Source organism: Selaginella moellendorffii, unplaced genomic scaffold (assembly GCF_000143415.4).
Source record: "Selaginella moellendorffii unplaced genomic scaffold, v1.0 SELMOscaffold_1, whole genome shotgun sequence".
In the NCBI taxonomy this organism is placed as follows: domain Eukaryota; kingdom Viridiplantae; phylum Streptophyta; class Lycopodiopsida; order Selaginellales; family Selaginellaceae; genus Selaginella; species Selaginella moellendorffii.
The window spans coordinates 2,953,010-2,971,317 of record NW_003314262.1 but is presented as its reverse complement, the minus strand read 5'-3'; positions in this window follow the sequence as shown (position 1 = coordinate 2,971,317).

The following is an 18,308-nucleotide window of genomic DNA, read 5'->3' as shown; positions in this document are numbered from 1 at the left end:
CTTAGTCCCTTGGGCCTTATCTAATGCCCTTGCGACATCAAACACCACTTCCTAGTGTTTTAAAGTGTTTGGGTATCCCAATGATGGTCTTCTTTGACAATGAGCATTCCCTTTACGACATTGACTTACTATATCACAACATAAGCAGCTTCTCCCCCATAAGGGTATATCTAACTTCCTTATCCCAATAAGAAGTCCTAGGTAGCTACCTTCTACTAGTTTAACCAATTATTTTACACCTTTTGCTTAATTGCTTCATAGTTGTCAAGTCCTACAACTCATTGCTTGGTGCTTCCACACCTCCATCATTATTTGGGTCACCACACTCTAACTGCATGCTTTCCAGTTTAGGCCATACCATTCCCATTTCCATTAGGATTCCTTTGGGAAGGGGTTCTCATAAACCCACCAACTTGACCTCAAGGCAACATGCCTTGGCACATTCAGTGTCTCCACACCTTCGGCTTTACAAGACTATCTTTACGACACTCCCCACTTGTGTCAAGGTCTTTGCTAAGACTAAAGCAGTCGTTTTTCATGCCAACTATCAGCTAGCACTGCACCATCGTGTTCACACACAACTCTATACTAAAGTTGCTTTCTTTTTGGGGAAAACTTTTTCCACAACTTTAGCATGGCATATTCTACCATTGATGAGATACCCTTTTGTTTTCATGCTTGGATCCTATGATCCCCCCCCCCCCCCCCCCCCTCGCCATCCTTCGTGGGGTACAACACACCTCAGTCCAAATGCTTCCATCAATCCTTTAGGATTATTCTTTGACTCTATTTGAGTCATCTAGCTTCTTGGACTTTGGCATCTGACAACCCGTGAGGTCTTACCTTTGAGGTGCCAACTCATTGAAATATAACTTCTTGTATTCAAGTCCTACTCATAGGGACCATCTTTGCAAATGTTACTTCAACACTTGATTTGTTCTCTTGGGGCAACCTTTTGCCCCTTATGACCACTTATCCATGTAATGAGAATACCAACCCATCCTCTAAGTACATCCCCAACTCCTTGGGTTGTTCCAGCATTTATTAGAGGTAGCCTCGGCTACCATTTCAAAGGCTTGTGTCCTCTTTTGTATTTGACCTCCCATGGTCATCAATTCCGGTCTCAAAGTTATAAGCACCAGCCTCAACTATATGAGGGTAATCTTGTGACTCCTTTATTATTTTGGAGTCTGCATCTTTCCCGTGATCCCAACTATAGTTGTTTACCACAACTACATTAGCTCGTTTTCTATGTCAAACACTCATCTAGATCACATCCTCAGCTCTCTAAGGAAACCCTTATACTATTCCCAAGATCCCAAAGTCGTTCCTTTACTGGCCCTTTTCCATCCACCACATCGTGCACAAGTTCACACATGAACTTGAGTGGAGAGCCATGTCCTCTCGACATGCTACTCCTTGAGGATATGGATCTAGGACCTTCCAATTCCAATACAAGTGGTGATATACTTGGCCACCAATAAGAGTCGGACTAAAGAACAACTCCGATACCAAGTTCTAAGCGACTAATTTTCCATTCTACTTTAGTCACTTAACCACACCTCCGACCACTTGGAGGAGTCTCACTCACAACCTCCATAAGTCCTATTTCGAACTTGGGCTTGCTAGCCCCGAGAATGGCCTCCCCGCCACTTAACCTTTGCACTTGGTCCAAGTGCTCCACGTGTCCGATCCCATGACCGACACCCAAGGTACCACCAACATACCAACCTATTACATTAGGCCATGCTCATTCATCTTGGTCACATCGGTGGTCCAACACCACCTGCATTGCAACCCCATCTCTCCAAGACTGGGCCTTCCATCCATGAGTGGTCCTCCCAGATCCACTCCTTAGCATCCTTAGGATGCCTGCAGACATGGGGAATAACCTTCCCCAATATCCCCTTTTCGGTCCTCACCAAGTCCCTTTCTGTCCATGGCCGTGCTTGCCAACACTGCCATTGGATCAAGGCACACAGGCTCGACCACTAAGTCCCATGGTCCTCTGGGACTTCCTCACCATGTGATTATGCCCTTGGCCACCGCACCAGAGGGCTACTCCTCTTCCTTTCCACAGTCTAAGACTTTGGGACAACATTTCGGAACACCGTGGCCCTACACAGGCCTCCTGGGTACTCTCCCCGCCTTCCGCCTTTGGGTGCTCTAGCCATGGGCTTAGAGCGAGGTTCTGTTGAGCCATGCCTGGTATCCAAGTAGGTAGTGCCACCCACACTTGGACTGAGAGCATTAGCCAATCGATCTCCCGGGGGAACTAGAGCCGACTCTTGAACACTTCACCAAGCTACCCCGCTTGTTGGTCCGTATTCACTCTAGTCTTGGACTTCCCAATGGGTAACTCATCACCCAACACTGGGTACAGCATTCTTGGGCCAAACTGGCTCCACTACAATCCTCCCCCTTACTATACTTTTGGAGCTCACCAAACCCCCTAAGGTCTGGGAGATGAACGCTTTGGGCTTTCACCCTCTTAGACTCGAACTTGGACTCGGACTTAGACTCGGACTTGGACTTGGGCTTGGGCTCGGTCTCGGCCTCGGCGTCAGTTTCGGTCCCAGTCCCGGTCTCGGTCTCAGTCTCGGTCTCGGTCTCGGTCTTGGTCTTGGTCTCGGTCTCGGTCTCGGTCTCGGTCCTGGTCTCGGTCTCAACCTCGGACTCCATCTCGGATCCTTCTCAGACTCCATCTCGGATTCCATCTCGGGTCCATTTCGGACTCCATCTCGGACTTCATCTCGGTCCATCTCAGACTCCATCTCGGACTCCATCTTGGGTCCATCTCGGACTCCATCTCGGGTCCATCTCAGACTCCATCTCGGGTCCATCTCAGACTCCATCTCGGTCCATCTCAGTCTCCATCTTAGACTCCATCTCGGATCCATCTTGGACTCCATCTTGGGTCCTTCTCGGGTCCATCTCGGACTCTGCCACGTGTCATGTGTTGGTCCTCTTGTGTCCCTTTTCTAGAGACTCACTTATTGCTTGCTTCGTGCTTATTCCTTGAGCACTTCGTTGGGAGTTCCTCTTCTGCTCTCAACCTTTCAAGTCGGAGCTTTTAGTCTAAACGTGTTACGCTCGTTCGGTTTTCACTTCAGCCACTACCATATGGCACCCTTCTGGCTCCACTTTGGGGCCTAGGGATTTTGTGTCTCACATTTTATTCACTACAAAAGTAACATATGCATAATTGAGAAAAATGAAGTGTGATAAAAAACTTACATTCATGAGAAGAAATTTTGGCTATAGTCTCTAGCCACTCCTTTAGCATACAAGTGTCTACAATGCATACTAGTTTCTTCAATTTTGAAGACTTTGCATACTGAATTTTGTGCTTAATTTGTACGAACTCAACCAAGAGCTCTTTCAGACTTTTCTCCAGATATGCAAGTTCGTAAGCATCTTGCTTAACCTTCACCAAAGGCTAAAAACAAAAATAATAAAAAGAGGCCCTTATAAAATGAAAGGGAAAGACATATCTTGCACCACACAGCAAGCATAAAATTGATTGGGTTGTTGAACCAAATTGTACTGTCATTTTGAGTGCGTGAGTGCCAAACAAGTGTTCTGACATCATCACTATGATGTTGGTGTATGTCATCCTCACTCAAGTTTGCAAAAAATCGAAGTTGCTCAATGTCATAGACAAGGTTTTGCTTTTAAACAACGAACTGCCCAAGCCTGCATTTAAACACGATAAAATAAGTTAAAGTGGAGTTGGAGGTATAATTATAAAACTTACATATTGATATTTTGGCAGGCCAAGATAAGTCTGTTGACATCTAAAAGTCCCCTCGTGTATACATGGCCAATTAGAACATTGATATAGTAGATGGGATCATTGTGAAAATGATTGTCAATACACTTCATCCAAGCCCCATATTAGTGGTTATCGTCAATAATTTAGAACATTATCCTTGCAAGCTGTTGAGTCTCAGGATGTTTGATAAGCATGTTATCAAATTCTAGGGACTTCCTCCTCTAAATAAGATCCTAACTATTCACAATCTTGGGTGTGATGGTAATGATCTCCGTTGTTCTTGGCTTGCAAAGAGAGACTAAAAACATATCAATATTTGTCGCAAGGCTATTCTATTTGAGCAAGTTGTATATGTCTGAGTTGGATGTTGTGCAGACAAGATTTGTCTACTGCAAAAGGCAAAAGGGGATTTCTCTGATCAAGTCACAGGGGCTTGGCTTTGAGCACTTCAAATATTTGGTGAACTACTTTTTCCTTTGTCCACTTAACAATCTTTTGGAAGTATTTGTCCACCATGTTATCAAGAAGGTTTGCAACTCTTTCAGCTCCAGGCTGTTCCTCAGGTTCCCTATCGTAAACACCACTAGATTGCCCAACTTTAGAGATTTGTGCTGGTGGTGGGCTAGTGAGCAGTAAAGGTGGAGGTGGCAATGGTGATGGTGGGGGTGGTGGTGGTGGCAGCAGGGGTGGAGGCAATAGTGGCAGTGGTGGTGGCAATAGTGGTAGTGGTGGTGGCAATGGTGGAGGTGGTGGAGGTGGTGGATTTCTAAGCAAATGTGTCTTTGTTGATGTGCCAATGGACATGTGGATCCTAATGTCGTCGTTAGTGCCAAATTGAACTTCTCATGTCTTCTTGGCGCCAATAACCTTTTTATGTGGTAGAATTTTCCTTTTCTGTAAAAGAATTTTTTTTTAGTCAAACTATATAAAAATAATAAAAAATTCAAACAATCAAAGAGAAAAAAAAATTAAATGGGTCCAAACTCCACCTTGGACAGTTTGGCTGCCAAGGCCCCTAGACATATTGGGGGGCCACTAAAGTGCCCAAGGTGGCTTGCCCAAACTCAACCTCGAGCACTTTAGGGGCCAGAGGGGCTAAGGTTATTTGAATAACCTCAGCTCTCTTGGCAGGGGCCGAGGTTATTTGAATAACCTCAGGGCAGCCAAAGTGCCCGATGTCGAACTCAAGCTAGCCACCTCGGGCACTTTGGCTGCCCGAGGGGCTAAGGTTATTTGAACAATCTTGGTGCCTCAGGCCACCAAAGTGCCCAAGATCGAGCTTGGGCAGGCCATCTCAGGCACTTTAGCCACCTGAAAGGTCGAGGTTATTCAAATAACCTCAGCCCCTCAAGTGGCCAAAGTGCCCAAGGTCGTTTTTGAGCTAGCCACCTTAGACAGTTTGGCTCGGGCAGCCAAAGTGCCCAAGGTCAAGTTTGGGCCAGTGACAGAAGGTGACAGAAGCAAGAAGAAAAAACATGGAAGTGGAAGCAATCAAATCGAAACTCACCCTTAGTGGGATCTCTCGATTCTACTGGATTTGCACAGTGAGTGGAGCACGCAAGAGATCAAGGGATTGAGTGTGAAGGAGATTGAGGGATTGAGCACAAAGGAGATCGAGTGATTGAGCGCACAAGAGATCGAGTGATTGAGTGCACAAGAGATTGAGGAATTGAGCATGTAAGAGATAGAGAGATTGAGTGTGGAGCGCACAGAACACAAATTGAGATTAAGAGTGAGAGAGAGAGAGAGCATGAGAAAATAGTATGGCAGCTACCCTAACCCTAATCTCACAGCTACCCTAACCCTAACCATGGCCATTCATTTCGAATAACCTAAATCTCAACCCATCACAATATCTTTGATCTTATTTTATCTTATCATTATTATTATATGTGAATTATGGTTCTTTATTTTGTATATTTTAATGATGATATAACTAGCATTTATTAACATTTTTGTTATTAGAGATATGATATTATTTTTTACAAAGTATCTAGAAAGGATGCATTCTCATCAAAATTTTGTACATATTTTGGAATAGTTACAAGAACTTTAAAGAGTATAAATAAAGCACGTTAAAATATGTTGTACTATATCCATCTATAAATGGATGAATCCTCATACAGAAATTTATTTTGTGTTGTATTAGATCCTAAATAATAGACACATGCTTTAAATGTCATTGAGTAGTGTTCACAATTATGGATAAAACTTGAGTTGTACTACGAACACGCTATAGCAGAATGTCATTATTGATATCATTATTGACTATCAAACTTCACGTGCTAAAAATCCTTCCTTGGATCTATGTGTATACATGCATTAGACAGATGATAGTAATATTAATATTGTCACACTTGCACATGTTAAATGTGTTATAGAATTTAAATTCATTTTGCATATTATTGATATATTTAAATTTCAATTATGTTTCAATATGGATTTTTACAAGTAGCATAAAGAGAGAGAACTCCAAAACCTATTGAGAAGGATGGAGAGGTTTCTTCTTCATTTTTGAGATCACCCACCTCTTTCATTCTCTCAGAGTATTGTTTCTGAAAGTTTTTTATGTCAGTATTTTGATCTTTGTCTTGGCTCTATTTCTTTAGAGGTTGTGATTCGCAACAACACCGGTATAGTTGCATGCTCAGATTTTCTTCTTTCTGGTGTGGGCAAAGATGGACAGCAATGGGATTTGCAAAATTCCAAGTCGAAAGAGATTCAAGTTTTTGGATCTCCAGCCAAAGTGCCAAGATGCACTTCAACCTGTGAGACACAAAATCCCTAAGCCCCAAAGTGGAGCCGGAAGGGTGCCATGTGGTAGTGGCTGAAGCAAAAACCAAACAAGCGTAACACATTTGGACTAAAAGCTCCAACTTGAAAGGTCGAGAGTGGGAGTGGAACTCCTAACGAAGTGCTCAAGGAACAAACACGAAGCAAACAATAAGTGAGTCTCTAAAAAAGGGACACAAGGGGATCAACACATGACATGTGGCGGAGTCCGAGTTGGATGATAAATGATAAATGATAATGTCATTTAGCTTCCACCATCAATCATCTGACGTGTCAGGTACCTATAGTGTCTCAAGGCACGCCTAGTGGGCTTTATGGAAGGTAGTTTGGAATTTTCACATCCTATGTTTTGAGATGTCTAGCCCATAGAAGGCTTTGATCCGGTCGCAATTCTTGGCTGTTTGATTCTTTTGGATCATGGTATTAGCCTCTGCAAATGTGCGCATGCTTGCTTTGTGTAGATCCCTGTAGGTTTGGTCCAAGCCTCGATCTTCAATTTCCCACGACTTGGAACCACTTGTTGAGGAAAATTGGTTGTCAGTCCAATTGTTCTTTGGACTGCAGTTGTTTGCATTGTAGCTTGGATTTGATCTTGAAAAACTTCCCCATGAAGGTGTTGGCATCTGGCATTTTGAGTTTGGTGTCTAAGAACATCCATTGTTTGTTTGGTGCCCAATCTTGTTGTGTGTGTTCTTTTCAATTTGGGAGGATCTTAAGGAATTGGTGGCATAGTAGTAGCCTCCAAGGTTGGTTTCCTAGCATGAGCATCCTCATGAAGATCTTGAAAAGAAAGGCCTTGCATTGTTCCTCAATATTGATGATGTTCAGTCCTCCTTCGTGCTTGGGCAGTGTGACCAATTGTTAATCCACTTTGGCACCTCCTCGTGAGACATAAGAGGAACCTTTCCATACATATATCTTGATCAGTTGGTTCATATCTTGGATTGTCCTTTGATTTAAGTTCCAATAGGACGTGAGAAACAAGATTGCACCAAGGAGGATGTTGTTGGCTACAATACAGTGTGTCGAGAAGGGCAGTTTCCTGCTTGCCCAGAACTTGAGTTGGTCCCATAATTTTGTGATTGCCTTGTAGTTATGAGGTTCAAAAACATAGTGATATCCTATTTAGAATCTGAGGTATCAGGTGGTCTTGTCTAGGTGTACCCACTTGAAGCCTAGTTTAGTTCCCCATGTGGATGGTTGGTCTTGTGATAACCAAAGCCCCACCGATTTGGACTAATTCACTTTTAAGCCCACTACCTCATTGAAAAGGTCAAAGTCCTGCTTTAGACATGATAGATTTACTGGTGATCCCTTTGCTACTATCCCTATGTCATCTGTGAAGGCTAAGGAGAGAAAGTCCTTGTTGGTTGCTAAGAGAATATCCTATAATGAGTTCTAACAGCCAGGGAGGGACATCCCTATCAGACCACTAAGTCGTGTGAGGTAATACACTAGGGCATCTGTAATAAATAGGAAGAGGTAAGGGGCGAGGGGGTAGCCTTGGTGCATGGATCTTTGAAGTTTGAACAACTGTCCTAGAGTGGCATTGATGGTGACTCGGCTGAACATTGTGTAGTACACAGATGCTATCTAGTTGATGTATTTCTATGGATCCCTATTTTGCACATTATGGCTTGAAGGACTTTACAGTCTACTTGGTCTTCATGTGCATGGTGAAATCTTTAGTCATGGGGTAGCTATGGTTGATTGGTCACATCACACACCTCTTTTTCAATGTTCTTTATTTCATTAAAAAAAGGTGTGATTATGTAAACAACTCTAGCTACCTATTTATAATAGTCTATCTAAACCTTACTGATAGGTTTGATTTCTTTGCTTATGAGGGTTGGGGCCTCTCTTTATGCCACTTACAGGTAGGGGTTATCATCTTTTGTAAGTTGAGTGACATCTAAAGCAACAAAGGTGGTTAACTCCATTGGTCATTTCCTTGTCGGTGATGGCAAGGTGTCTAAGTGGGTAGTGTATTTGCATTAAACAGAGAGGTTAGTTTAATTAATTTAAGTTAGTGCGAGGTGTTTCCTTAGCAGTGTTCTAAACTAGAGTATGCATTGATGAAAATATTGATCTTCCCTAAGGGGGGGAGAGTATTGCAAATGTAATTATGGGTATTAAAAGTTATCTGTCGGCTAGTCCTTTTGGATATTCTTTCTTTACTGCCACGATGGCAAGAAGTTAGTATTATGGATCCTTTATCAATCTTTGCCTAAGTTAGTTGAGAAATTGGTCATCACATGTGCACTTAGATTGGAAGGGCACTAAAGAAGGAAATTCTAAGTTGGCATTTTATCAAGCATATTTAACATGGTGATAAGAAACTTATATTATTGAGTTGTTGTCGCGAATGTGACTTCGGGTATCGAAAGTTACCTGTCGGCTAGTCCTTTCGAATATTCTTTCCTTACTGCCACGATGGCAGGAGGTCGGTATTGCTAGACCTGTTATTAGTTTCCCACTTGAGCTAGTTGAGAAACTGGTCAATGACCGTGTACTTAGATCGGATAAACATAAGGTAGGAACCCTATATGTTTCTTGCTGAGCATACTCGGCCTGGTTTGAGAAACTCCTGTCATTGGCTTGCACTTGCTAGTATCAAGAACCCCCGCGATATTGAGATTGGTCCCTCAACATCGCTAGATGATAGCTTACCGTGTCTGCCAAACACCCTCGCTATCATGCCCTTTGTGTTAGTCTCAATTCGTCCCAAATGCTATTTATGGAAAGTGTCTAGATTTGCTCATTTGGCATATCTACGGAATGTAGAGATCGTCTTGAACACAATGGTGTTCGTCCCGTGTCGAAATTTGCAATCTAAGGACATTCCATATTTAGTAAGTTTTGAGCTTGTCCCAGAGACTAACTCTTGATACTAAGGGAGGCTTGGGGTGAAAGCCCAAAGCGTGTGTTCCTCAAGGGGGGGGGGGGGGGATATGGGGGGTTCCAAATGTATAGTAGGGATAGTGGGTAGGTTGGGCATGGCTGACCAACCTGAGGTATAGTCTAGCTCCTGCTTGCGTGCCTGTCCTTGTTCTGTGTCTGGCTTGGGTCTAAGCCCAAGTTCCATTCCATGCTAGCTGGTGGAGTACCCATACTCTCAAGTTAGGCCACCGGTATGCCAAAATAGCGCCAGACTCCGTTTGGCTCCGTTTTGCGTGCTGGTCCTGGCATAGGGATGCTGGTTGCTCCAGGACTGTTCCAAGTCACCTCGGGCCCTTGTCCCTTCGCTCCTTGGGCTGTATGCTCGGGAGTTGCTCCGTGGTTCGGTTCCGTCACTCCTTGGCTCCATGCTTGGGAGTTTGGCACCATTCCTTCGTTCAGTGGCCCAAGGCCTTGAACCTCGGGTTCCACACCACGGTCCTTTGGACACGTGGCATGTGACACGTGGCATCTGTCACATGGCACAAAGAGGGTTTAGGTTCCGCTTCGTGGTGTTATCCTGTGGTAAATCACCATAGGATAAAGGGTCAAAACCACGTGCGCTACATTTGGTATCAGAGAATGAGTCTCAGCGAGTACTATTCAATGAGATTGGGCAACTAGTCTCGTTGCATACGCAGAGATGAAAACGATGATCCAAGTGGGTACACGTTTTGGTGCAAAGACTTCGCAATCGTTCCTTGGGTATGGATTTGGTTACCTTCTTGTACCGTAATTATGTGAGCATGCTCTTGGGCTCATAAGATGGATCTGAGTTGTTCCGGTTGCACAAGTTTACGCTTGGGCTCGTGAATGAGGCACATTAGCAACTCAAGATTGCACTTTGAGTTGGCAGGATTAATGATAGCCTAACGGTGGTTCCATGAGTTATTCCTTGTACCATGGGTGAAAGCAAACCTCCCTGGGTTTGCTATGAGTGGCAAATAGGCTGGTCCGTAGCTGTTTAGCACGGCACTAGTGGATCCTTTCTAGGTATGATTATAAGTGGATCAATCAAGTCTATAGGGATTAGTCTATTAGTTCAAGTAGTCATGGCCATGCTCTCTCATAAACTTTTCTTGGATTGAACTGAAGGCAGTGCGAAAGCAAGCTTGAGGTTTGGTCAAAGATGAGACCGAAAAGAGAGTCATCGAGGACGGAGGATCAAATACGTAAATCATTTTCTCTTCTTGGAGAGATGTTTTGCAAGTGTTAACTCATTGCTTGTGTTCACATCATGCAATCAAGAGTCTCTATCCTGATGCATGTTGGAGATGGTGGTCTTACAATGGTAAGTTGTGGGATGGATAGCGGTGAAGTGTTATACCATTTTGTCTAGGCTTGCTATTGGAAGACTTGGGTTGCAATGCTCAATTCTTTTCCCGGGAACTTTATTATTGCTCCTTGAGTAGCTTGGTGTTGGATTAGTGTTGAGTTTGGTCGGAAAGAGAGTGGCATGAACTTGTCCGTGTTGTGAACAAAAGTTAGTGGTGTTAGGTGTTGTAAATCTCTATTTGATGGGGTGTGGCATTTATGTTGCATTTTGTCGAATCGAGTTGGCACTTGATATTCACATAAACCTTTGCAATAGTGACATGGGCATTGCTCATAGTGTTGCTTGATTGATGATCAAGTCATTGTGATTTATATCATATCCATGTGATAATGAGGAACGTGTTTACGAAGTTGCTTGGGTAAATGATGATTAACCCCAAAGTCGTTGATGGTGAAGCTAGTCTACTTGCATGAAGTAGCATTATAATAGCTTTGACTAGATTCTCAATGGTGGTCCATTATGCTAAGCTTAAGTTGGTACCTTGTTTTCTTAAGTTTGCCCACTAAGGTGTTGGAAAAGGGTTATAGCATTCATTTGTTATAGCTCATTGGTTGATCCATTAGCATTTGGAGTAGATTATTGGATGGAGAAGGTGTGTAGTTGGGGCATTAACATCACTAGCACTTGTGTTAGTGGAAATGGCATTGTTATTTCAAGTGATGAGGAATTTTCCTTGGACCTTGATTTTTCATGTCATTTTTCTTGTTAGTGTTTTGGCTTCACATTGGATCTTGAAGGTGATTGAAGAAGAGTGTTAGTGCAATGTGAATATCCGAAGATGTGGTCTTCGTGATCAAGCCTTGGATGTTCATTTTGCACATTGCGGATGTCAGTGTTGGATATCGGTTAGATGGGCAAAGATGTTCGATGCTTAAGCATATTATGGGTCATGAGAATTTGTGTTGAGGTGAACCTATGTGAAGTTGTTAGTAGGAGGAAGTTGGTTGAGTCTTGAAAGTTTGCATTCCTGGACTGAGAGTCATTCTTTCTCTAGGATGGAAAATTTTCCACAAATTTTCTTAGACTTTTCCAATGGCTGATCTGTTGGTCACTTTGCTCGAAAACCATTCCGTTTTCGTAAGCCAGTACAAACTAGTGAAGAGGTTGGAGTTGACTTTGGTTGGCTTAAACCTTAGTAAATAGTTTGTATGATGCGGCCCGAAAGGGATGTTGACTTTTGGGGCTAAAGCAATTGAGTTAGATAGAGTCCAGAGTTGGTGTAGAAAAGTGGTTGTTGCACTTTTCTAAGAAAGGTGACCCTTGTGCCTTTCTTTTGTAGCATTATGCTCGGTGGTAGGTTGCACCTTGCATTTTGTTAAGACTCTATGAAAGTAGTAAACTCTCACTGATCTTGACTTGGTCTTGGTGGCCTTGTGCCTTGGCTAAGGATGGTGATGTCCAACTTAGTTGTTTGCAAGTTGAAATGTCAGTACCCATATTATAGCTTTGTTTATAAGGAGGTTGTGTACCGATATGAGTCCATCTCGTGGTCTTCACTTTAGTTTCGACTAAGTGTTGATTACGCATAGCTAGCCTCTTCAAGGCATGCTCAGAGCTATTGGCTAAATGCATTAGTGAGCTTATTGCGGTTGAGTTGGATTCGAGTAGTCATTTAGTTCGTGCTTGTCCATGAACCTTTATCTCGTGCCTGGGGTATCACGTTCATGTTGGACAAAGTATATAACTTGATAACAAAAGGTGGTGTTTGGGTCTTGTGAAGGCAAGTTGAGGAGTGATTGTTAGTTGCTTTGCGACTAGTGATTACTTGTAGACTTCGTCAAGGACTGTTGACACTTGCTTTGCTCGGTGATGATTTAGCAGTGATGGGTTTGTTTTACCTGGTGGTGTTGCGGAGGATCGTGTCGTTAGACTTACATGAGTTTTTCATGTTGGCATGTCGACTTTACCTTTGTTGCTATCATTTGGTTACATTTAGTCCGTAGTGTTGGATTTCATTGAGTCTTGGACATGGTGAATCACTCCTTGATGATGTGTTATCTGTAACTGAGTATTGTTGGAGGATTGGTCTTGAATACTGACTAAGGTGTCTTCGACTTTGGTTAGCTTGGTTGCTAGAAATCTTTGAGTGGTGATTCACTCTTGCTTTCTTCTAGCTTTGTTATGGTGTTGATAACATTGAAGTGATGCCCTATCATTGACATCGTTAGTATTGGGATTCAGGTGAAATAAGATGTCTCTCCGTAGGATTGATATTGAGTTTCATTAGGCTTGATGAAGATAGTGTTGATGATTTGGTTGTAACTCTATGTTGTTGGCATTCATGCATTTGCTAGTTAGCAACTGTATTGACGTTCAAATGAACTGGGTGGCAAGTTTGAGTTAGTTGTTGTAAGCGACTAATTTTTCCATTCTACTTTAGTCACTTAACCACACCTTCGACCACTTGGAGGAGTCTCACTCACAACCTCCTTAAGTCCAATTCAGGACTTGGGACTTGCTAGCCCCAAGAATGGCATCCATGCCACTCAACACTTGCACCTGGTCCAAGTGCTCCACGTGTCCGGTCCCAAGACCGACACCCAAAGGTACCACTGACATCTCGGCCCGTTACGCTAAGGCCATGCCCATTCACCTTTGCTACACTAGTGGTCCAATACCACTTGCATCACCATCCCGTCTCTCCAAGACTGGGCTATCGGTCCACGAGTGGTCATCCTAGATCCACTCCTTAGCATCCTTAGGATGCCCACAGACCTGGGGAATCGCCTTCCCCAAAGTCCCTTTGTCAATTCCTACCAAGTCCCTTTTTGCCCCTGGCCGTGTTTGCCAACACTGCCACTGGATCGAGGCCCACAGGCCCGACCACTAAGTCCCATGGTCCTCTGGGACTTCCTCACCACACGACTGTGTCCTTGGTCACTACCCCAAAGGACTGCTCCTCTTCCTTTCCACAGTCTAGGCCTTTGGGACAACATTTCGGAACACCGTGGCCTTACGCGAGCCACCTAGGTACTCTCCCCGCCTTTCGCCTTTAGGTGCTCTAGCCATGGGCTTAGAGCGAGGTTCCGTTGAGCCACACCTGGTATCCAAGTAGGTAGTGCCACCCACACTTGGACTGGGAGCATCGGCCAGTCGATCTCCCGGGGGAACTAGAGCCGGCTCTTGAACACTTCACCAAGCTACCCCGCTTGTCGGTCCGTGTTCACTCTAGTCTTGGACTTCCCAGTGGGCATCTCATCACCCAACATTGGGTCCGGCCTTCCTGGGCCAAACTGGCTCCACTGCAGTCCTCCCCCTACTATACTTTTGGAGCTCACCAAACCCCTAGGGTCTGGGAGACGAACGCTTTGGGCTTTCACCCTCTCAGGCTCTGGACTCGGACTCGGACTCGGACTCAGACTCGGACTCGGACTCGGACTCGGACTCGGGCTCGGGCTCGGGCTCGGTCTCGGCCTCGGTCTCGGTCTCGGTCCCGATCTCGGTCTCGGCCTCGGCCTCGGTCCCGGTCTCGGTCTCGACTTCGGACTCCATCTCGGACTCCATCTCGGACTCCATCTCGGACTCCATCTCGGGTCCATCTCGGGTCCATCTTGGACTCCATCTCGGACTCCATCTCGGGTCCATCTCGGACTCCATCTCGGACTCCATTTCGGGTCCATCTCGGGTCCACCTCGGACTCCATCTCAGACTCCCTCTCGGGTCCATCTCGGACTCCACTTCGGACTCCAGCTCGGGTCCATCTCGGGTCCACCTCGGACTCCATCTCGGACTCCACTTCGGACTCCAACTCGGGTCCATCTCGGGTCCACCTCGGACTTCACTTCGGACTCCAGCTCGGGTCCATCTTGGGTCCACCTCGGACTCCATCTCGGACTCCACTTCGGACTCCAACTCGGGTCCATCTCGGGTCCACCTCGGACTCCACTTCGGACTCCATCTCGGACACTCCCACGTGTCATGTGTTGGTCCTTTTGGGTCCCTTTTTGGAGCCTCGCCTTTTGCTCGCTTCGTGCTCGTTCCTCGAGCACTTCGTTGGGAGTTTCACTCCCGCTCTTGACTTTTCAAGTCGGAGCTTTTGGTCCAAACGTGTTACGCTCGTTTGGCTGTCGCTTCGGCCACTACCATGTGGCGCCCTTCTGGCTCCACTTTGGGGCCTAGGGATTTTGTGTCTCACAACTCCACCACCCATAGACGAAGTTCGATGTCCTCATCGAACGGTAAACCCTTTCATAAAGTAACACCCACACGTGTTACCATTTCCATCCTTGGCACCTAGCCAATCTTTGTCTATGGTTTGACATCAAAGGCTCACCATGCCTTGTCCATCCTTTAAGGAGCGTAGTCTCTCCAACTTAGAGACTGATTGGACCACATGTAATGGTTCTCCCCTTTTATTGGTTTAGTTCTCGCTAAACTTCTTAGAGACCCTTCTCTAAGTCAATCCCACTACTCCTTCTCGAGTAGTCTTAATTTCCATCTATTGAATGTTTGCACCTTGGAACTTTTACTCTTTTGACTTTTTGGAAGTCAATTTTCTAGGTGTCTCCAACACCTTGCATTGCACAGATTGTGCAACTCCACTTCCCTATCCTAGGAAGTTCATTACTTGAGGGCACCATCATCCTCTCTTCTATTTCGTGCCACCTTGGGCACTAAGTTCCATTTATCATACTTTGTGCTAGGGCTGTCCATGGCCCTATCATTTGGCTACCTTACCGCTCCCTCACTTGGAGCCTTTACTTCGCCAAATTGGAGCACTTAGGAATCCGTCCTTGAAAGTCCGCTTCCTTTCCCACAAGCTGTTAGCATCGAACACATTAGTGTTCCTTGGCTAACTTTGCCATTTGGATCCCTTCCATTAAATTCCATGGCCCAAACTTTGGCCACTAGTCCTTTGCTCCTATCCTTGATTGTTGCACCCAGCAACATCGGATCGCTACCTCCATCTTTGAGGTATCCTTTCGGTTCCATAGCAAAGACTCTTCTTTGCCAAGTCCGGAGGATGTTCACCCCTAGTATATCTCTTTAGCATATTCTGCTATGGGCTCTATCCATGGCCCAACTTCGTGACCCTCCCATGGGTCTTTTATAGAGACTACTTTCCTCGGACTCACTATGCCATCGGACGGACATAGTTTATTTCCCTTAGGTGCTCTTCCCACTTGGTCATCACGACCAAGCCACACCATCTTAAACAGTTTAATTTCAACATTTTGAACCAAGAACTTCATTCCTTAGCCAACCAAGGACCTTGTCCTTATCTGGCCATAAGATCACCTAGTGATCTCACCTTGGCACCTTAACAGAGTTGCCAAGAGGTACTTGGTCTTCTAGACCTCCAAGTTGTTGACTATAACCCCGGGGGCATCCCCCACACTTGGCGGTGCACCCAAGCTAGCCCTTACGGCCAAGGGTTCATAGCAACTGAGATTAGGTGTCCCCATCTCACTCACCACGACCTTGGTGCCATTTGCACCAAAGCGTTCAAGTTAGATATGCCGAGCTTTCACACTAAGCAATCTAACCGTGCATCACGACTCCGAGGCATCCCTCGCTTGGCGGTGTGCCCAAACCAGTCTCCCCACTGAGAGTCCATGACCACCGAAATATGAGTGTCCTCATATTCCAAACCATCACCACGCCCTAGTGATTTGGGACTCGAACCCAAGCACTAGAGGGTCGGGACTCGAACCCAACCTCCGTATATGCATCTACGGACGGCATCACACTAGATGCCTGGCGTGACTCCCCACGCCGGTGCACCAACCTATTTTTAAAGCGCGCTACAGATCACAGCTTAGGAACCTAGTTCCTCCACACTGCCAAGTCCTCTCACTTGACATGTCTGTGATCATGCATGGACTCCTCCATGCTCGGCCCCATGGCCCACCCTTTTTGAAGTTATCACCTTCAACTAGGGTCTTTGTTCCCCCGACGTGCCAATCTCACTTGGCAAGTTCTCCGACCATTGTAACATGGTTCCTGCATAAGCGTGAAAGTCCTTGACCATCGACTTTCGTTCAAAGCCCTCTCTTTGAACACTCGGGAACTACTTCCCTAACCTTGATAACCTTGCCTCATGGCAAGCTTCAAGACCACGCTTCTGCTGTGCCACTCTGATTTCGCGCGTTCCATGAACCATTTACACTTGGCCTTTCTAGGTACTACGCTACCTAGAATAGTCTTTGGGAACCTTGAAGGAACTCTATCCCTCAGCTTGCTAAGGCCTCCCTTTTTGCAAGCCTTCCAAATGCCATATAGTCTAACATGGACAATTCCATATTTTAGACTCTCCATGGCATCACGGTTGCTAGCGGCAACACCCTTGAGCCCCCACTTGATTTTCCACTCCCAGCTGGCATAACCAACCTTGATGCTTTATTTCGTTAAAGTGGGATTTTTCATTATCCCACTTATGGTGTGTGGCCACATGCCATTTTTATAACAACAATAAAAAATTGAAGTTTTAACTTTATAATTTATAAATTAAAAACTTTTCATATGATTTTGTGTTATAATATTGTGAAATATAAAAAAATAAATTAAAAAACTGATAGAAATATTAATAAATATTAATTAAGTACTAGGAAATGGCATGTGGACACATGCTAATTAATGTCCCACTTTACTGAATAAATCCCACTTTAACGAAATAAAGCATCTTGGTTATGCCCTTTGATTCCTACGGTTCGGTTCTATCCCCTTACTTCTTGCTTTTTGGCTTCACACCTTTCCTTTGGTCATTCTCCTCTAGACCAGGAGGATAGCTTTGCACTTTCTATCTTGCTTTAGCAAGTATTCTTAGGGATGAACCTACCCAATAGCCTAGGGAGTGGTTCCTTAATCCGGGTATGCTCACCTTATAATCCCACACACTGGGATTACATTGTTGCTTATGGGCCTTTACATGCCCATCACTAGCATTGCCAAAATTCCATTTTTGGCTTTGTCCAACTCGGGTAGACAGTCCTCTCCTGTCTCCGCAACCTTGGACATTTGGATAGCACCTTCTATCCATCATTCGCTAGGGACTTAGTCCCTTGGGCTTTCTCCATTGCCCTCGCGACATCAAACACCACCTTCTGGTGTTCTAGAGTGTTCAGGTGTCCCAATGATGGCTTTCTTGACAATGAGTATTTCCTTTTATGACATTGACTTACTATATCGCAACACAAGCAACTTATCCCCCGTAAGGGTATATCCAACTTCCTTATGCTATTAAGAAGTCTTGGGTAGCTACCTTCTACCCATTTAACCAGTTATTTTGCACCTCTTGCTTAGTTGCCTCATAGTTGTCAAGTCCTACAACTCATTGCTTGGTGCTTTCACACCTCCATCATTATCTGGGTCACCACACTCTAACTGCATGCTCTGCAACTTAGGCTATGCTATTCCCATTTCCATTGGGATTCCTTTGGCAAGGGGTTCTCATGAACCCACCAACATAGCCTCAAGGTATCACACCTTGGCACATTTGGTGTCTCCACACCATCGGCTCCACGAGCC